This window comes from Belonocnema kinseyi, chromosome 10 (assembly GCF_010883055.1).
Source record: "Belonocnema kinseyi isolate 2016_QV_RU_SX_M_011 chromosome 10, B_treatae_v1, whole genome shotgun sequence".
In the NCBI taxonomy this organism is placed as follows: Eukaryota; Metazoa; Arthropoda; class Insecta; order Hymenoptera; family Cynipidae; genus Belonocnema; species Belonocnema kinseyi.
Window position 1 is genome coordinate 73,269,253 of NC_046666.1, and position 22,996 is coordinate 73,292,248.

Consider the following 22,996-nt stretch of genomic DNA (forward strand, 5'->3'; position numbering starts at 1 on the left):
GGGTAAACTAAGAGGTTGCGTGGCAGCGTCAAGATGGTTTTTAACAGGTGGTCAGGCGAAAAATTACAGTCAGCTCATCTTTTAAAGGAATTACACCAAGTCTTTTTAATGAAAGTCAAATATCTTCTTTTTAATTTTTGTTTATTATAGAATTGTAATTGTATTTATCACATGCGTTTGTAATTTTTGTTTGGACTAAATTTCTCAGTTTAAGAAATTCAGCTTTGATGACTATATTTTTCGTTTTTGTAGCTAATATTCGTTTATTATTACATCTTTTCATCAAATTTATGATTTTGAGAGTGGTCCAAGGTTTCCAATCGTACGGAAATCCGACTCATCTCTGCCAGGCAGATTGCGTATAGAAATTAGGTTTGTATTGGGAAGTAGGTTATGAGCGAATTAGTATTTATATTAATGCGGTTATAGTTAGAAGTGAAAGAAAGATCGTGTCGAGAGAGCTAAAGCACCTTGTTCAAATCATCTACTATCATCAAGTCAATATCCATACTAGAAAAATCAATGTGGTGGGTTTTGAGATCTCCTCTCGCGATGAACTGTCGCATGGCGATAATACTTCAAAAAAAATATTCTCTAAAGTAGGATGAGTAGCTGTAGCACTCAATATTACCCTAATACTCTTAAAGGCTATCATGGGTGTACAGACAGGCTCCATATTCTCTTCTCTCAACACTATCTTTACGGAAGGGCATTTAGTGGTCGAGGGCAACAAGACTAGAAGGATAATTTGGCGAAAGCCAGGTGTCAGAGACTACAATATGAGACTAACAAAACGACTTTTTCTGCTGGGACAATGGTATTGGCTTATAACACTTTACACCAGTTCTGTCGAGATTTACTGATTAATAAATTTGCAGGCACAAGCGGAAGGGAAAGATGCGACAGTTTACCATCGCGAACTCGAACCACCAGTGAAGGTCATCCAATTCCTCCTGTCCTGGGATATCCGAGAGCGAATCATCTTGGCTTGCACGCGCCAAGGCCGCATTCCATCTACGGCAGGGGAATTTCCTATTCCCCGCCGGTAACCTCGTTGCCCATAAGTCCAGCTTCAGGAACTTGCTCTACAGATTCAGCAGGATCATTGCTCTCTATGGATGACGGTGTCATCGAGAACATCATGGAGGAGGGGATAACTTCAGAAAGATACGGTCACTCCTTGACTCCTGATAAGCCCGTCATGTCTGCGGAGAATAGCGGCGACTACGCACCTTGGCCGAGCAATCAGCAACAATACTCGTTCAATTTTATCTCCAATTCTTTTTCGCAGGTGATATTTCTCTTTGATATCCACCTTTATACATCTTTTTTGCGATAACTGCATTAGCTTTGCTCAGAAATGGCGAAGAAAGCCTCTTTCTGGAAAATATCTTATTATTTTTGTTTGGGAAATATTGTTTAATTTTGGAGTGATATCGATTTTTGTCAAGATATTTTTATTATTTCATGATTCATTGACGAAATAGTCAATTCAAAGCAACGTTGCGAGAAGAAAATTTTATTGTTCATTTGAAACTACTAGTAAGTCAGTAGGAATTTTCTTAATCAATTATGTATCAGATTTTAAAGAATATTATCAAACAGAAAAAAGTTAAAGATCGTGGAATGGTTAGGTCTGCAGACTTTTAATTTATACGCAAAATCGTTGAAAATCTGTGCAGATATGCAGGTTTACTATTTAAATTTATAAAATTGATTATAGTACTCGCGGCAACCACTAGGTTCACCATAAAAATTGACTTTAAACTATTTGAAACAACGAAGTTTATATTGCCATGAGCATGCTTTTGAATTTAAGGTTGAACTTCTGAAAAACGCTCATCTCCGATTAATTTGAAACTCTGCATACCTATACAGTTTAACGCGCTGATTACGAATATGATAGTGAAAATACCGGAAAATTTGATTACCATCATTTAAACCATGGGAAACCGATAATAATTTTTTTTTTATTCCATACTCATTTCATCTCAGATTGAAGTGTTCGGCCCTTCTGTGGAAATAATGCTGGTAAAATGCCACCCCTTTCCAACGACTCAAGTCTGTTGCACTTAGTAGTTTCACTAGCGATTTTCGCAGCTACTATTAATCTGGGAGAAAAAGCGTACTGAATCAAAAATGTATATTTTGATTAGATCTACAACTTTTGTTTAAAAACTTTTCTGACATTTTTTGTATTTTCCGAGATATATTCGAAAAATCGTTACTTCTACTTATTCTTTAATACTAATCTACTTAGTAACTCTGCTACGAACGATTTTTTCACTAACCAGCTTCACCCTTTGAGACGTGCTTATTATAAGTTTGTCTCTCTCACACATTTAACTCAGAATTCCCTCAGATTTCCCCAGCCATCTTAAGAAAGTTTAATCGAACCAAATTTGACAGCAGAGTTCGTGCGTGGATACATGCAGCCCTTGCGGTTCGAGTCCCAGTCTTGGTGGAGGAGGCTATATGCCAATGAGCCCAGCCATGATAGCTCATTTGCATTCTCGTGCCTCGTCGTTGGTTGGGGAGACGATCACTCTTCCACCAGATGATTACGTCCCAATGGCACCCCTCGGAGACGCTGGATACGTCCATATGGATCCTTCAAATTCGGGGACACCAGGTACGGATCTGAGGTTTTCCGAATACCATCTGGATAAAATAACCAGCTTCTTGGCACCTGGTGAAGATTTTCAGGCCAGACAAACCCGAGCCTACTCAGTCGGAGCGAGGCCAGACCCTGTAACTAGGCATCGCAAAAACAGGTAAGTTGATTTTAAGCACTTAATAGGAATGTTTAAAGTATGGAAGCTCTTAGAAATATGAAACATGAAACATGAAATACGATTAAAAATCGATTTCACTCACTACGGGTACAAAAGTAATGCTCGTGGAAAATTCCTCACTTTTCATAGAGTAGGGATGTAAATTATCAATTGTGGTGAGTATAACCTTTGTTTATAACATAATGGAGCTCGTGGTAGACGCGGCAGACATAAAAAGGTTCGTATTGATAATCTGAGAACAATCCGACAAGGTTTAATATTCAGAATCCAGGAATGACATAGATCAATAAAGATTGTTAAATATAATCTTTTAAGTTAATAATTTTGGAATAATTACAATAGTTTTGACTTCACGCACAAATATTCTCAGAAATCTCAAGTGTAAACGGTAGAGCCGATAACAAACCCTTCGCAATAGCGAAATTGAGGTTACTTATGCCTCCAAATGTTTCAAAAGTGTTTCAAGTTTTAAACAGTGAAATATTCAAAGATAAAAGATTCGCAGGTTCAATGATTGGAAGGAGCGAGTCGAGATATAATGTTTTAACGTTTGCGAGGAATAAACCTGTACTTTAAAGCTCGTGTTGAGAGGGCCTTAGCTCTACTTTTAACATTAGACTAGTTGAAATGCTGACGTCGCTTAATTTTATCGCCGAAAAACCAAACGTGAGCGAGATCGCTTTGCTCCTCCTACTAGCACCATCAATTAACGAAGATACAACCGTATACGATGCTTATACAGTCAAACCTGCATTTGGTGTCGGTGTTGTGAGTGACGGTGATATTAAATTCAGGCTCTCCGAGCATAACCAGGGAAGTATGACCTGTTATCGGGGAATTTAATTGCGTGGTAAAAAATCTTTAGAAAATTGGGGTAAAAGCTACAACGGGGTTTGCATCCAGCCCCTTGACCTTGACGTCGGGAGGACTATTTTTTCGGCCGAGTCGGGCGCTGACAGTACAGTCTTCTTCAACAAGACGCAATGTTTGCTTGCAATGCTAACTCTCTGTAGTACCCATAATCACGATATAAAAGGAAGAGAAAGAGAGACACTGGGAAAAGGAAGAGAAAGGAAATATAGTGCAGTTCTAAATATTATGGAAACGGAAATTAAAATTCTATGAACTTTAAGTTCATTCATTTGGAATTTAACTGTGTTATAAAAAATAATTCATTGAATTTAATCAATAAATTATTCCTTCGTATCTCTATCCCTAATGAGGACCGCCGTATCAAGTAGGAGACAGCAAAGAACAATCGATCCTTTTCATGGCCAACAAGTTTTTCTAACGAAAAAATAATTTATTGCTTAAATACATCCAATGAATTATTTTTAATAACACAGATAAATTCGAAATGAATGAATTCTAAATTGATGGAATTTGAATTCTGGTTTCCATTATATGTAATCCTGCACTGTATTTCCGTTCTTTTCCTTTTCCTATATCTCTCTTTCTCTTCCCAATGTATCGTGATGCTGGTTACTACAGAGGGTTCGCAGTGCAAGTCTTGAGTCTTGTTGAAGAAGACTGTGACGCCAGCGCTCGACTCGTCCGAAACAATTAGACCCTCGACGGCATGGTCAAGGTGCTGTATGCGAACCCCGTGGTATAGCTTTAACCCGAAAATTGTTTTTCTGATACGAAAACAAGGGTAAACTAAATATTTAACGGAAATAAGGAAGAAAGTTTCTTGCAACACGTTAAAATAAATGTGTTTCCTGCTTAAGTACTTAAAACGTTTTCGGGCCGTTGACCATCTCGTTTAAAAAAGAGTTTTCTCTTGACGAATTAATAAAAATACTCTGCCATTTACTTGAATAAACCTTTGGGAGATAGCGATGCGTGCAAATGACATAAAGCGTATCTGCAGTTCGGATATGTCATCTATCACTTTTGCGAATCTCTAAAATCGAACCCAAATAGCCTGAATTTTCTTAGATGTTATGAACATCCATTAAGTATATCGTATTGTAAAATGGATATTCAATAAACACCATCTAAAACATGGACATTTGAGTACTATTTAAAAGATTCGTAAAAGACGATTGCCTGTTAAAAGATTGTAAACCATATATCTTGAAATCGTTGTACTGACATTGTCTTTCTCGTGTTTCTTAATTTGTCTAATTCGATCAACAAATAGATGGAAAATGAGTGCAATAGATAACAAATAGAATGTATAAGGAAACTAATAAAATAAACTCAAAAAGTGAAACAACTATTAGAGTGAAATAAGTAATGAAGAACAGAAAACTAAGATAATTGTAGAAAATAAAGAATTTGAGTACTTATACAATGAATTGAAATTATATGATTAAATTTGTTGACAAAATTAAAATAATAAGATTTCTAAGTAAAGAATAATGAAAGTAAGAAGGACCAGAATATTGAAGCCAGCAGAAATTACATATAAACGATACATTCGAAAAGATATTGAAGGTAAGAAATTTAGTGGATTCTATTGTTAATTGTTATCTTGTCACTTATTTGAACATTTTTTCATGTACTATCTGCTCCTCCCATCACAATCTGGTGAGAATGGAAATGAAAAAATATTCGTCTAATGCACCCGATCTCGCGAGAATACACATGTCTGAGAGTCTGACCTCTATTGAAACAACTAAGTCAAAAAATTAATACAATAAACAGTATCTTCGATTCTGCTAAGAAGAATATCACTGAGATCATATGATTGTTTTGTTTATTACAAATCAATTTATGATTCAAAGAAGACAAACAAATCTTAGACACATGGTAGTGTTTTTGTTTCACGTGCCCTCCCCGTGCAACTCGGTTTTATATGAAATTATAAAATAAACAAGATTGAGGTTCAATTTAATTAATTTTTCATATTATATACATTTATACTTTAAAAATATTTTTGTTCCACATTTTTTCTATTTAGGTTTTCTTTGAGGACAGGAAAAAGTCAACATCATTTCGACTTTTATAATCAAGTAAGTTATTTTATTGCTAATACAAAAAATTTGTGTACTAATTTTGAGTTTTCCAGTAACAATTTCTTTGTTTAAAATAATTATCGTTTTTTCTTCAGGCTTCTATCTAAATATATTAAATTAAATAAAGGAGTTGGAGAGAAGATTTAATTTAACTTGTAAGTATAATATTCTCAATATTTCTGTCATATTAATTATAATGGGGTGCCGTTCCGTAAACGTAAATTCTCCGATATCCTTCAAACTCAATATGAGTATGTATTTTGATGAACTGATTACGAATATAATACTAAAAATTTGTGAATAGGCGATTTTCATGAAAAATATTTTGTTGTATGCATTTTTTTCCATGAGTGATAGTTTCCGAAAAAATTAGTGGTACACCTAAGCGACATCCTTACGTGACTGTTCACGGATATAATCTTAGTCAAACACTTACCTTTTTTATCGTTTCCGGGGTGTAGTAAAGCACCCCTGTGACTTGTTACAGAAATGATGTTGGTCAAACCCATACTCTTTTCCAACATCTCATGGGGGGGGGGCTGTAATTAATCGACTTGTCGCAGAAATAATGTTAATCAAGCCCATACGTTCTCGAACGTCTCATGAGAGGACGGGAAGACACTCCTTTGACTAGTCACAGTCATAATGTTGGCCAAACACTTACCCTGATTGAACGTTTCGTGAGGGTTGTATTGCCGATTCTTGGGCTCCGCTATTATTGATGAAAATTCAAATTTTGAGTGTAGTGCTGACTTGAATCAAACGAGCACCTCCACTATATAAAAATTAAAAGAAAAAAATCAAACACGTCGGAATTTTGGGTTCTTTTCGGCTCTTTAACGCACCAACAACCAATTTCCAAGAACCACCCCTACTAAAAATACAACTACCCCCTATGTAAAACTCAAATTCAGAAAAAGTAAGAACACCAGAATTTTGGGCTATTTTGGGCTCCAGAATGCATGGAAAAAATCCAAAAACTACCCCCATTTTCAAAAAACAACCCCCTTACGAAAGATAAATTTTTCTAAACACAAAAGGCACCAGATTTTGGGTTTATTTTGGACTCCATTTGCACCAAAAAATTCGAAAAATATCAGGCATTTTAGTAACACTGTATTATTCCGAAAAAGATTGGTTTGGACAAAATCATTTCGGATTGTTAACAAGGGACTGTTTTTTAACGCAGAGTTTTGGAGAACAAAAATCGGAGTAAGTATTTTCGAGGAGCTCGAAAATCGGAGATTCCATTGACACTGGTAAATTCTCAAAAAGATTATTTTTTGACAATTTCATATATACGTGGTAGAGAAGGTTTGATTTTGTACGTTAAGGGTTGAAGCCCAAAAATCAGAGTGGGTAGTTGCGAGGAGCCCAAAAATCAGAGACTCTACTGACACTGGAAAATTTTCCATAATATTATTTTTTGATAAAGTCATACATACGTGGTGGAGAAACGTTGATTTTAGCCGTTCTGGGTTGGAGCCTTCGATTTTTGGGCTCCTCGAAAATACCCACTCTAATTTTTGGTCTTCAACCCTTAACATATAATATCATCCCTTCTCTACCACGTATATAAGACTTTGACAAAAATAATATTTTTTCAAATTTTCTAGTGTCAATCGAGTCTTCGATTTTTGGGTTCCTTGAAAATATCCACTCCGGTTTTTAGACTCTAACACTTAACGTCTAAAATAAACCCCTCTCTATCACATAGATATGAATGTTTAAAAAAATCTTGTAGAGAATTTTCTAGCGTCAATCGATTCTCTGATTTTTGGGCTTTTCGCAACAACCCACTTCAATTTTTGGCCTTCAACCCTAAACGTATAAAATCAACCCTTCTCTACTACGTAAAGGGTTTTTCAATAAGAGCGCTTCAAAAGTTTTTTTAAATAAAACAAAAACGGTTTTGGATATAAATGAAATTCTTTATTCATGTGAAAGTACATTCGATGCCATTATGTATGGAACTCGATTTTTTTTGCATGGCCACCACGGGCACGCTTGCAGAAGTCCAGACGCTGAACCCAATTTTCGAGGGGTTTTCAAGCATAATTCGGTCGATACTGCTGCAATTTCACGTTCGATATTCGTACGAAGATCATCAATCGTCGCTGGCTTGTGGCGCCGTCCTGTTGAAACCACATATTGTCCAAGTCCATATCATCCAATTCGGGCCAAAAATATTCGGTTATCATTGAGCGGTAGCGTTTCCCATTCACAGTAACGTGCCGGTCTTGATCATTACGGAAGAATTACGGCCCAATGACGCCGCCGGCCCATAAACCGCACCAAACCGTAATTTTTTCGGGATATAATGTTGACTCATGGAGTTCGTGTGGATTGCTGCCTGACCAATAACGCATATTTTGCTTATTGACGAAGCCATTCAGCCAGAAATGAGCCTCATCGCTGAAGATGATTTTTCGATGAACATTCGGATCATTTTTAAGTTGTTGCTCAGCCCAATTGACGAACATACGTCGCTTCTGGTGGTCAAGCGCCAACGACGTCACAGATAAGCTCAACGCTTGAGAACAACGTCTGAGAGACTGATTTGGGTCTTCCTCAACTAATGCGCTAGCGGCAGCAATATTCTCGACACTACGGACACTTCTTTGTCTCACTGGCACGGGAAAATTTTGCACTGTACCTGCGGATTCAAATTTTTTCACTAGACGCTCAATTGTTGATCTGGCAGGACGATTATGACGACCATAAATTAATTAAATGGCAAACCTTACTGAAGAGAAATGCCAAAAGAGCGGGAAAAAAATTGCGTCGTTTGCTGTCACTATCGGTCTACTTTTGTAGCGTTCCTATTGAAAAACCCTTTATATATGACTTTATCAAAAAATAATATTTTTTAGGATTTTCTATTATCAATGGAGTCTCTGATTTTTGGGCTTCTCGAAAATACTCACTGCGACTGTTGGACTACAACACTTTACGACTAAAATTAACCCCTTTCTACCACGTAAATATGACTTTGTCAAAAAATAATCTTTTTGAGAATTTTATAGTGTCAATGTAGTCTCTCATTTTTGCGCTCTTCGAAAATTCCCACTCCGATTTTTGGGCTCCACCCTTTAAAGTCTAAAACGAACCCCGCTCTACCGCGTATATATAACTTTAAAACAAATCTTTCATCGAATTTTCTTGCCTCAATGGAGTCTCTGATTTTTCGGCTTTTCAAAAATGCCAACATCAAGATTTAAGTCTCTATTATTGGGTTGGTGTTTTTGTACATAGTGGTGATTTTTCTGAATTTTTGTGTGGTGAATTCGAGAATCCAAAATAAACATAAAATCCGGTGCATTTTGTGTTTTGTAAATTTTATTTTTCGCAAGGGGTTGGTTTTTTGAAAATGAAGGTAGTTTTTGGATTTTTTTTGTGCATTCGGAAGTCCAAAATAAGCCCAAAATTCTGGTGTTCTTTGTTTTTTCTGAATTTGAGTTTTAACATAGGAGGTAGTTTTATTTTTAGTAGAAGTGTTTTTTGGAAATTGGTTGTTAGTGCGTTCAAGAGCCCAAAAAAAGCCCAACATTCTGACGTGTTTGATTTTTTTCTTTTAATTTTTATATAGTGGAGATGCTTGCTTGATTCAAGTCAGCACCTTCTTTCAAAATTTGAATTTTTATTAAAAGCAGCCGATCTCAGAAATCGGCAAAAAAAGCCCAAAATTCTCATACAAAGAAATTTGGGAATTTCGTTTGTGGAGGTGCTAGCTTGATAGATCTGAAAGGTATCCCTGTGCCTTGTCGCAGAAATAATGTGGGTTAAACTTATACCTCTTTCTAACGTCTCATGTGAAGCCGGAAGGCATCTCTGTGATTTATCACAGATAAAATGTTTCTTTCGGCTTGGTATCTAATCACGAACTTCACCACGGAAAAGTTGAATTATTTTGAGGAGCATAATTTTCTAGTATTTTTTATAATGTTTTTATTGATCAATTTTTTTATTTGTATCATAGGAGAATATATTTTAATATATTTCGATTGAAAATGTTAATTAAATTCAGTGATCAATATGTCGACTTGATTAGCCTGATCTCTTTTATTATCGGAACATATTTCCAACCAATTGTTGTATGGATGTCCTCTGTGGATCATTCCGAGGATCCATGATAATTTTACTGTAATTTGTCGCAATCATGCAGACCTTTCTAGACAAAGACAAGCGGTCTGGAAGAGTTTCCGGCGAAATCGACTGATCGTGTGCAATGCTTCTTTCCTGGATAGTTCTCCACAGATGTGACTGTATCAACGTAATCCACATCTACATTTTTATGCTTAACTTTATGGTAGATTCTGTTACCGATCCCCTCAGTCTCATCATCCCCCAGATTTTCAGTTAAAAAATAAACTTTTTCAAAATTGCTTGCGATTTCCTGAACTCTGTCTTCATTGCTGATAGCTAGTCCATTAAGAGCATGTAATATAGAAATTATATTATTATTTTTCTTTGTAAGGTACTTTGTCATTTTCCACAATGAGTTATCTTTGATTTCTAAATTCTCTAATTTATTCGACCAATTCTCGTTACTGTTTTTAATAATATATTTGTTAATTTGGTTAGTTAATTTATTTTTAATTTTATTAATTTCCTTGCTCTTAGTTCTTTGAGCGATTTTTGTAAGGTAAAATCTTAAATTAATTAATTCCTTAGCATTTTCAGGTATTTATTGAATAGAGCTATTGTAATTGAATTTATGTTGTGGAATTGACTTTTCTTTAGCTGATAGAATGACACCAACGAGATCGCCAATAGCTCTTTTGATTTGGTCCTTAGAGGCAATATCCCTACTCATAGTATGAGATTTTTGTTTATAACTTGTTTAAACTTATCCGAATTTGCTTCATTATAATTAGGATAAGTTCTCTCATTATCATTAATGGTTTTAATATTAGATGACACAATCAGGACTGGTGGATAATCAAAGTTTAGTTCTTCTGTCACATCAGTCATTATATTCCATGTAATATTTTTTGCAAGCCCTATATCCACTGTGCTAGGTAGTGTGCTATTATATGGAAATAATGTACGAGAATCTGGATAAATAATATTAAGCAGGTGTTTAAGGGCATAGTCATGAATGATTCTACCATTAGCATTGTTAGTTCTGCAGTTCCAAACCGTGTTGTTAGCATTTAAATCTCCATATGCAAGAATTTTATTTGATTCTTTAAAAATACTACTTAAATCCTGCAAGTATAGCTTATACTGCGGAGCCTTGTATACTGAGATTATCGCAGTGCTATCTTCCAGCATAATACCAACAATCCCTTGTATTTCTATCCTTTCTGATACAAGTATAGCCTGGCATTTTAAACATTTTCTTTTCCTTTAAGTTCGTTTCATTTATTAACATAACTCCAATCTGATGATCAGTTATAAATGGTTTAAGTTCAGATTGATTATTAGTTATGCCATTGGTATTCCAATGGCCCATAATGAGAGTAGAAATATTGTCTCTATCGCCCATCATTCATAACCTGATGAATAACTAGCAGTTGTTTCGCACTATTTTTACAATTTAAAAGCTTAGAATTTAAAGTTCGTACGAGCCTCAGCATCTTACCTACTATCGGCGAGAAAATTCAAGTCCTCTGGCTTTGACGTTGAATAAGTATGTGAAGAAAAAATGGTAGGTTAATGAAAGAGGTACCATTTTAAAGGTGCAAATGTTGTACGTTAATTAGCCGAAAATTAATATTCCTAAAATTATTTCTAGCTTACAGATCTGAAAATACGATGAAAAGTGAGGAAATTTGATAGCTTTTAAAAGCAGTGAACTTTGAAGCATAGTTTTTTATTGAAAAAATAATAGGAAAAATTTGAACTATCTGTAATAATTTACAATTTGAAGGAAGTATGTGCTTCTTGTTGTCTTCGTATAAATTGCGATATTTGAAGTCAGTTTTTTATATAGAACAGCAAGTGCGAGAGCCCAGCGTGGTACCGTTTTTCGGGGGATCGGCCTCGGTTTTCCTCAATACAGGGAAAGGGCTTGAAGGCCAGAGAGAGGTTCGGATGCACAAGTTGGGTAGGTCGGGCCGAGGACAACCGAGGACGATCCCCTGAAAAAACGGCACCACCCTGGGCTCTCGCACTTGGTTTCCTATATAAAAAGCTGACTTCAAATATCGTAATTTGTACGAAGACAACAAGAAGCACATACTTCCTTCAAATTGTAAATTATTACAGATAGTTCAACTAACTGCCTCCAATTTAAATCACTTGATTATCTTCATTAGAACTGAAGATAGTGCGGTCGCATATTTATTCACAAAAAACGAACAATTATTCTGCAGCTTTTCTTTGCGGTCCCCAACTGGCCAGTTTTTATTTTGTTAAAAGACCTTTTCTTCTGTACTTTTTCCAGGTGCTCCAGATACTTGGGGCATTTTGAGTAATTTGCTGGGTGAGCATCACCACAATTGCAACACTTTGGCGGGATATCATTAGTTTTATCACATTTAGCAGTCAAGTGGCCTTTATCACACTTCACGCACTTTGGTTTATTTTGGCACTATAGCGTACCATGTCTAAAGGACTGACAGTTATGACATTGCGTTACTTGCCTAGAGTTTTTATATTTTTCCCACTTCACTTTCACTGAGCAGATATGTTTAATGTCCCACACTTTTTCATATCCAGGTCCTTGTCAAAGGTGAGCAGGAATACTGGGTTTTTGTAGGGCAGAGGGATAGACTTATGCTTGTTGAAAATCGATATTCTCTCATTTTCATTTTTTCCTTCTTCAGTTCGTCTTGTAGTGCCAGATAATCCACCAGAGTTGAATACCGGATACTGAGTTTATACGGAGAATAATCTATTTTAGTCTCCTTTGTTGTAGATGTAGCCACGATTCCTCTTATGCACTGAGAATAATTCTCGATTTGCTGCGTGATGATAATTGGTGGGAGCTTCACTTTTCTTTCAGTGACTCCATTGTTCGGAGAATAATCTCCTTCGCTTTCGCTTCGGTTGTCGTCTTCCATTTCTTCATCAGGTCCATTGTACCAATGCCTTCGTTACTATGAAAGTTTAGCGATGTCAAAATTCAGGAAGTAATGAACAATCGATTCAATTCCAATAATTCTTATCAATGATTAATGATTGTGAGAAACACATACTCGGAAGTACTATGATCGCGGACGGTAAAGAAAGACCTGACGCTTATTGTTATGAGAGGTTTTTTCATGGAAATCGATGTGTTACTAATTTTCTCGTGAACTGTCACTCGTACAAAAATTTATATTAAAAAAGGATATATCTTAATGAGATCTACAACTTCTGTTTAGAACATCTTGCGAAATTTTATGTATTGGCTAAAATAAACACAAAAAAACATGATTTTCCTGGAATTTTTTTAGGGTTTCGCCATATCCCTAATTTTCACTATTATATTCGTAATCAGCACATCAAAATATGTAAACGTACGACGTTTAAAAGAAATCGGAGAACTAACCTGTTGAGAAATTTCTCCTTTCAATATTTCGGATAGGAAAGTGTTTAACTTTTTAATAAGATTACCCTTAATAAACTTATAAATATTAATCTTTCAGTAACTCTGTTAAATATAAAATTGCCTCGCTATTAAAATAATTCATAATCGTTAGGGTACTGTTTCTTCAGTACTCTCATATAATTCTAAGATTATTGGTATTCATAATGATTGTTGCATTCTTTATTTTATTTTTCTATGTACGAGGTGTGTTCAAAAAGTAAGGCGACTTTTCAATTTTCGCGTGTTACGTACTTCAAGTTTTAAATTTTTTGTTTTGTTGTGTTGGTACACTCGTCACGATCATATGTTCGCAGTTTTGACTATATAGCTCGTGGTGTTTTTCTGGCAGAGGCGTAAAAGGTTAGAAGGGTTTGGTGTGCTCATCGATTTTCTTCTTTCGAAAAAAATAGAGCAAAGAGTTTGCATTAAATTTTGTGTCAAAAATGGAATCCAGTGCTCTAAAACTCTTGAAATGTTGACAGTTGCATACGGTGAGTCTACTTTGAGTAAGAAAAATGTGTATAAGTGGCACAAGCTGTTCCAAGAAGGCCGAGAGGATGTCGAAGACGAACCTCGCCCTGGACGTCCCAGTACGTCAACAACAGATGAAAACGTTCAAACAGTGGAAGAAATGGTGTTGAAAAATCGATGAATTACCATCAGAGAAGTTGCTGAAGATGTTGGCATATCGGTTGGCTCATGCCCTGCTATCTTTCCGGACCTTTTGGGCATGAGACGTGTGTTAGCGAAATTTGTTCCAAAATTGCTTAATTTTGATCAAAAGATCCATCGCATGACCATCGCTCAGGAGATGTTGAATGAAGCCAATAATGATATTCACGGGATTTAGCTCTCAGTGACTTTTTTCTTTTCCCAAAACTGAAGAGACCCATGAAAGGACATCGATTTTCAACGATTGAGGAGATAAAAACTGCATTGCTGATAGAACTCAAGGTTATACCACAAAATGATTATCAGAAGTGCTTCGATGATTGGAAAAAGCGTTGGCACAAGTGTATTATATCTGAGGGGGATTACTTTGAAGGGGAGAACATAAATATTGAGGAATAAATGAATATTTTTTGAGAAAATCATAAAGTCGCCTTATTTTTTGAACACACCTCGTATGCTTACTTTTTTATCCCTTAATTCATACTGTTTTCCTTTGATTTTTATTGAGGTTGGCAAACCTGAAAACTATTAATTCAATTTTTCCTCGAAGTTTAAACTTTACTTAAAATCCCACATTTAATAATCCGCCTTCGGATATCTTTCATTCAAGTACATATTTTCAATTTACGTCTAGTGATATAACTGCTCTTTTTCTTTATTTGATTATTGTATTTGATTTATTAGCGATATCTCGGGTCATATAATTTCTTTTTGATTTATCATTGAAGATTCCATATTTCAGATAAAAATATCTTATAATCTATAATTAATCAAAATTATCGAACGGATCAAATATTTAGCTTAAGGCAAATAACAGAAAAATGTTTGAGAGTAGGAAAAAAAGTTTTCTGTGCATTTGTTGACCTGGAAAAAACTTTTGACAAGGTAGATAGAAGTAAACTTTGGGAAGTCCTGAAAGAGTATGGAGTCAATGGATGGATCCTACAAGCTATAAAAACAATATATACAGGTAGCAAAGCGAGTGTAAGAGTGAATGGGAAACTGAGTGACTGTTTCGATATTATTCAAGGAGTTAGACAAGGATGCGTTATGTCTTCATGGTTATTTATATTATTAATGGACAAGTGTTTAAGAATGGCTCTCTTCGACGAAGAGGGTGTGGATCTCGAAACAGTAAGGGTACGTGGGTTAGCGTTCGCAGATGATAAGGTTGTTATGGCAGAGTCTATCGAGACCTACAAAGAATGTTGAATTAAGTAGATGCAAGCATGAAGAGCATGGGCCTCAAAATTAACGCAAATAAAACAAAAACTATGATGTTCGAAGGAAAGAGTGAGAAAACACTATGCAATATTTTATTAAATGATGAGAGAATTGAACAAGTTGATAAGTTCGTATACCTTCATAGCTTATTTACTAGGGACGGGAAGATAGATGAGGAATTAGATAGACGAATAAATGAAGGTAAGAAGGTTGTTGGTAGAGCAGGTCCCCTTATCAGAAGTAAAAATACATCAAATAAAGCTAAAATGGCAATACATAATTCTATATTTGTACCGACTGTACTATACGGTAGCGAGACATGGACTTATCAAGAAAAAGATAAGAGTAGAATTACCGCAATTGAAACAAAGACCTTGGCTACAAATGGACCCAAGTGGGGAACCTTACATAACGACTTCGTGAGGTTTTTCGCTTGGGGTGATCGCTAGAGAGATTGATCAGCAACCTGGGTCAGAGCAGTGTTGCGGAACGAACGTGTTATTTACTTAAATAGCACGAGAATTCTGGATCAATCTGAAAAATCTCTATCCCTTCCACACACTACTCCTTTCCCCTATCGAGTGAGTCACGCCTACCCCGAAAGGGAAATGGCCTAATGGTGTAATTATAATAATAATATTCTGGCTTAATTGGTCATAAAAATTTACCTAATTTATGCTAAGCTGGAAAACTGCACCCGCTCCCGTCGAAATCGCGGTAAAATTTCAGCGGTAACTACGGCTTACGAGCCTGGTGAGATCGGAATACATCTTCTTATTTCATCATTTCTTTCACCTCTTACAGGCTACCCAACTAATGTAAGTTCTTGGATTTTTTTGCATTACACCTTAAAGTATCATCTCAATCTTGCATCCTTCCCGAGATAATTCCTTTCATCTTAGAGTTTGAAATTGTATTAATTTATTGAGACTCACTGAATGTAAATTTGCCTAACCAAATATTATTTTAATTCCATATTCTTTAGTATTCTTATGAGACTTATTATCATCATGCATTTAACCACGAATAGGGGCTAAAACTTATTTTAATTCACGTAAATTTCAATTTTATTTTTAACCCTTTGTCACATAGCTTTTTTTCTGCTTCCGTCACACAGGTGGGTTGTTTATATCCGGTTTTTCTTTTTTCTATCTTAAAAGCTTTAAAAAAATCTGTAAAAATGTATGTGTATTGCTCGGATTTTCTGCTACCTGCTTCAATTGGTTTTCGAATTACATATATAACTTTTGTCAAAATAATAATCTAAATATACACCAAAATCTGAGGACAAGGAAATTTAGTTAAAAAATTCGCATCTTTGCAATAAATATCAAGAAACTGTCAGAAAAATATAGTCCCATGTCTTCTAGTTCCAAAAACTATATTTATTTGTACATTCGAAAATATGGTAATTTGTTGTATTTCATGCTTATAATAAATGAATGAAAAATCCACTTTTCTGTTCAAAATCAATATTTAGATGTTATACAATCATCTAGGTTTCATAAGAAATTTGGTTAAACGTTGAAAAAAATTATATACGAGTAAATAATTCAAGCAGCGCAATCTTTACAGAAGTTCGTGCGATTTTTTTAAAACACCGTCTTTTCACAGATCGCTCAAGAATACGACCTTTCTCATCATCATTAGATGGACATATCGCATACCTTTTTCTATTATCTAAATTCGTAGATATACACATGCAAATGAGTATTCATCCGAATTGTTGCGGAACATTAATGCGGTCACACATGTGGATCGTTTAAGGCACAAGTGTAATTCCTAATTTTTCTTCCTCGGAAGCATAATAAACAATTGAAGCGTCCCTTTGCAGTTCAGTTTCCACTACCAAGAAGTTCTTTTAGACAGGGAGGTTAAATGCCAAAATCATTGGGTTTCGGAAATACTTAAGCGGGAAAATTTGACTGGGTCGTAAGCGACCCACATGTGTGACGAAGGGTTAAGGTCCTATTTTCTTTCTAATCTTTAATAAGTTGTTCCGAATATAGTTCAAATGATATTCATGAATCCTTTTCTTTTTTTCTTTTTATTTTTGTTTCAGAATAAGCATCTTTTTCGGAACGAACTGTCCCACTGTCCCATGAGGCCGACCTAAAAGTTATCAGAGTTTTCAAGAATTTCCGTGATAACCACTTCCTTCCAAGTAATCATCGGATAAATAATGATTTCTTCAGAATAAATCGAACACAGAATATTCAGAATAATTTGAAATACTTAAAGTATAGATCGGGAAAAAAGGAGAATTTGTCCTTCTAATCAAAGTTAGAAACAGATTTACGTTGTAAAACAATGCATTATTATTATTGTCTTGTAAGGCTGGTCTACTTATGTCCCGTTGCACTTAGATTAAAAAATAATGTACTATGCTTTTTAATTTTAAAACCTCGGTAAAGTAGAGGTCTATACACGTGTCACCCTAGTTTTTACAGCATCACTAAAGTCCTTTAGCATGAACCGCCCGACAACTCCACTTTACTGGGTATGGGTCTGTGAAAATTTTTCTTTGTCAAGGAGAATTATTATATGAATTTAATAATAACCATTGATAACCCGCGGCTGCATCCGAATTTATTAAAAGTAATCGAATTTAACTGAACATTTTGCCAGGGAAGAGGAAAACTGAAGTAACCCATCTCTCGAGTTCAGCTTGTTTTTCGAAAGCTGAGTTTGAAGGCAGATATTCGAAGCTACTCATCGAATGCACACAATCATCCCCGGCGTCAAGCCTCCCGCTCGACTATATTTAAAACGCAGCGAATAAAGAACCTGATCGTACGCCTGTATGTATATTGGTGTTCTAACCATTATTTTACGATAGCTCTGATGTAAAAGCTGCCGAAAAACAAGGTTTTAAAGGCACTTTTCTGTGCATCGACTTTCAAGGCTTCACAAAATAAGCTGGACGTCTTTAAACATTCGAAATAATTCACAGACGCTTCGAAAGTTGATATATGAAACTGCTTACTAATTACAGATGTTTTTACATGGTTGTTTTATGGCTTAAAATGTCCAGTTTTGTAACATGATTGAAGCACTCTTTAAGAAAATCAAATTGGATCAATATTTCACGAAATAATCTCTTAGGGATCATTCACAAATTACGTAACGCGTTTTTCTTTTTTCTATATCGCTGTATCACTGTTAACTTCACGGAAATTATGTGCTTATCTTTATTTAATTAAAAGAAAAACGCGTTACGTAATTTGTGAATGATCCCTTATGAATATTAAGGGATTTATTAAGAGTAGCCACCGTATAAAAAGTGCTAGAAAAAAAGTATCCATTTCACACTAAATTCCGAAATATTCCTAAAATATTCTTTCGCGAAATATTGTACTTACCATATGTGACCGTCCACGAAAAAGGGGATCTAATGCGTCAAAGGTGAATTTTACAGGGCTGGCGATTGTACCCAAGTCTGCAAGCTAGCATTTGAGTAGTGGGGATGCGTTTATGAAAAGCACCCCCTCCACTTATCACTGCACCTTCAGGCGCCGTATCCGTGAGTATCTAGGGATGGAAGCGACAATCTAGGAACCAATTACGGATTAATTGAAGCATGATTTTCGGGCACATTCGGTCGGGGGCTGGTAGTGGCGATGTAGTAACGTTCTATGGAAGGACGCGACAATGTTCCCCCACCACTAGCCTTTGGGTCGGAAGTTGTTATACCACTTTAGCGCGCGCACCGCTTGAATATCGTAAAATTCGTCACAGGTGCGCGTAATATTTGTACCACTACACTTCTTCACAACAGCTGTATCACGTTACTACATCCCCACTACCAGCGCTCGACCGGATGTGACCCAAATCGTGCTTCGACCAATCCGTATTCGGTTCCTACTATCGGCGAGAAAACAAGGGGCGATGGAAAAAATTTGAAAAAATTCATGAGTATGAGGAAAACTGTTGTGAAGCAGTTGCAGTTGAGAAATTAAAAAAATAATAAAAATTGTTGCTTAAAAGCACAAAAATGTGCAACTACATTATCTTCAGTTCTAATACAGATATTAAAGCGATTCAAACTGTAAACTGGATTTGATAGGCTCTGTATTTATTTTCAATCACCCGGAAGGATGTGTTAGTCTTCTTTTTTATGAAAATCGCGATATTTTTAGACATTCTTTTTGTTGGAAAACAAGTGACAGAAAGCAGGGGGTCCCTTGTTTTGTTTTACTGCCGACCGCTGGTGCCATTCTTTGGCCCCTAGTTCTGAATGCTTGGATGGCACCTGGTCACGGGTCAAAGAAAGGGACCAGAGGTCGGTAGTAAAAAAAAACGCCCCCCCCCTGATTTCTGTCGCTTGGTTTCCAACAAAAAAAAATGTCTAAAAATATCGCGATTTTCACAAAAAATAAGGCTAACACATCCTTACGGGCGATTGAAAATAAATACAGAGCCTATGCATTATAATTTGCAGTTTGAATCGCTTTAATATCTGTATTAGAACTGAAGATATTATAGTTGCACATTTTTGTACTTTTAAGCAACAATTTTTATTATTTTTTAAATTTCTCAACTGCAACTGGTTCACAACTGTTTTCCTCATACTCATGAATTTTTACAAATTCATTCCATCGCCCCTTGTATAAGAAATAATTCTCGAAACTTGACTGTTCTTAAATGTACCCAAACATCCCTACTTTTTTTAAAAAATTTTCAGTCTGCTAAGCACAAAATTTTTTTTACATAAACGTCTTCAAGTTCTTTAACCTAGAACACTTTCAGCTTCTAAATGACTGTTTTTTTGTTGCGCTAGCATTTTTTTTGACTGAGTTGTTAAGCTTCAAAGGCAGATGCCTATAGTGTTCTCGCCGATAGTAGATAGTAGTGCTCCCAATTCTGATATTCTTTCGCACTACACATGAGTAGCGTCGACAACGGGATTGGTTACCGTTGTGGACGCGATGCGAACCGAATACATCCGAAGTAATCCGAACGTCGTGACTAACGGAACGACAAGCGAGTATCAGTGTCATGTTTTTGGTGTTTTTAATTAAAATACATTTTCGAGATTAGTTTAAACTGCTCGTTGATATTTTTTAAATGCAAGTAGAGGGACGTGTATGAGACGAACATGGTGGATAGTGCTAATGAAGTTTTCCTTTTAGATTTTGCACGTCAAATGCTTCCCTGCTTGACACTCTATGATTAGTTTTTGCTTCAAGTTGACGTTCTTGATGAAAGTTTTTTTTTAAATTTCATCAAGTTTATATTAAAAAGGAGTAACAAGATGTGTGATATGCATTAATTGGATGGTTTCAGATTTAATCAATTTTTTATAGTAGAAAAACAAATCTTCCTAAAAATAAAATGGCGCTGAGCGGAATCGCTAATAACCTAGAGTCAAGCCAGGACCAGGCTCGGCGATCGAGCTAGGCCCCGGCCAGATTTAGCGTTTCATTCTAGCTTGACCCAGGCTTGATTGCCAGGCAATCTGTTCTTAAATGTACCCAAAAATTCTTACCTTTTTTACATTTTTCAGTCTGCTAAGCACAAAAATTTTTTTACATAAACGTCTTCAACCTCATTAACGCAGAACACTTTCAGCTTTTAAATGACTGTTTTTTTGTTGTGCTAGTATTTTTTTTGACTGAGTTGTTAAGCTTCAAAGGCAGATGCCTATAGTCTTCTCGCCGATAGTAGATTGTCGCGTCCTTCCCGAGAGGGTCCTTAGTTTTCGCAGGCCTTTCGTGCTGTCTCCGCGTATGCTTATTATGTCCATGTATGTAGCTTAATAACAAGAAAAGTAATGAACTTACACAAATTCTGATTATTGGAAATGAAAGAGTAACCTCGAACCTATCGATTCACGTAAGAAAATAAAAATAGATCTTTTCCACATTAGGTCCATTTATTCGCGGATGGTCGCATATTTCATTTTCTTAAAGTGTACTTCAATCACGTTACAAAACTGGACATTTTAAACCATAAAACAACTTGCTATCATTATTTGTTAAGGTGATATGTGTGTGAAAATCATCTGTAATTAATAAGCAATTTCATATTTCGAAATTTGAAAAACTGCGTTGCATCCTACTATCGGCGAAAAAATTCTAGTCCTCTGGCTTTGACGTTGAATAAGTATGTGAAGAAAAAATTGTAGGTTAATGAAAAAGGTCTAATTTTAAAGGTGCAAATGTTGTACGTTAATCAGCCGAAAAGTAATATTCCAAAAAATTATTTGTAGCTTACAGATCTGAAAATCTTCGTTTTTTGTGAATAAATATGCGAGCGCACTATCTTCAGTTCTAATGAAGATAAAGAAGTGATTTAAATTGGAGGTAGTTCAGGGCTGCCAGATCGAGCCTGAAATTTACCCCCGCCATACCTACCGTTTGGGAGCCGCAAAACAGGAGGTGCATGATTACCACTGTGACTTCGTGTGTAAGCCGAAAATGCACGATTCGACTTCGGTTCCCTGCTGTACGATGATTGTCGATCTAAAAGCTTCGGAAGACTTCGGTGGTCTTCTATTTATATCTCGATCCCCATTTGAAAGAAATGGAAGAAATTGGCGAATTTAATGTATCGCGTGATTCTTCATTTCAGGCATGGGTCGTTTTTGAGGTTATGTTTTTCAGGTGTATATAGTATGAATATTATTGTAACTATATATATTAATAATGTTAATATTATAGTTATAAAATATAACATTAATTTTAATTAATAGTTGAGTAACTTTTAATAGAAATAGTTAAACTTTTAAGGAAAACAATTAGTTTTGTGAAAAAAAATTTGAATAAGAAGATGAATTTTCTTGTAGTTAAAAGAAATGAATTTTTAAACCAAAACAAACCAAAAAAATTCTGCAAAATGGTTAAATTTTCAGAAAAGAAATTTTTGAACTAGTTTCATAAATTGTCAACCAAAAAAAAAATAAATTTTTAAGAAACCAGTTCCACTTTCAACCAGAAAAATTGTAAAAAATAGTTGGTGTTCTTGGAAAGTGCTTTAAATTATTGAAATTAATTGAAAATTCCTTGAAATTTTTTTAAAAATCCTAATATATTTAAAATCCTTTAAAATCTCTTGAAATTTTGCAAAGCTCTCGAAAATTCCTTGCAAATTTTAAAAATACCTTAAAGTATTTTAAATCCTTTAAAATTATATACTAAATAATTGAAATCAATTGAAAATTCCTTAGAGTCTAGTAAAATGTTCTAAGATGTATCAAATCCTTTAAAATCTCATATTAAATTACTGTAATAAATTGAAAATTCCTTAAAACTTTTTAAAATACTCTCAAATATTTCGAAACCTTCAAAATCTTTTCAAAAATCTTGACATCTTTTAAAGATTTTTAAGGTAACTTGAAGTTTTTTAAATAACCATGATATAATTATTAACAATCTTTGAAATTTAGAAAATACCCATAATTTGTCAAATCCTTCAAAATATCATATTAAATTACTGTAATCAATGAAAATTCCATGGAATCAATAAAAATTCAAAGCTTTCGAAATTTTATTTTCAAAAATTTTCAACCATTCCATAAGAATAATTTTCAACTCGATAAGATACAAGACTTCACATTTAAAATTGTAAACTTGGAAGTTTATTTATAAAAACTTAATAATAATAAATTAATTAAATGCGTTCAAAATTTAAATGTATGATTTTCAATTGGACAATCTCTAAACAAAATTATTTCAGACTGAAATTTAGAAAATTTTTAAACATTAAAAATTTAACTGTTTGTAGATTAGTTCAACTATTCAATGAAAGTTTTAATAGAAATTACTGGAGTTAAAATTCAACTATTTCTAAAACGATTTTTGTATATAATTATAAAATTATAA

The 22,996-nt window shown here is 35.0% G+C and overlaps 1 pseudogene; it reads left to right on the plus strand.

Annotated features, from left to right (window-relative positions):
• LOC117181201 overlaps positions 1 to 22,996 on the plus strand; it is an 86,533-nt pseudogene that overhangs the window by 39,723 nt on the left and 23,814 nt on the right.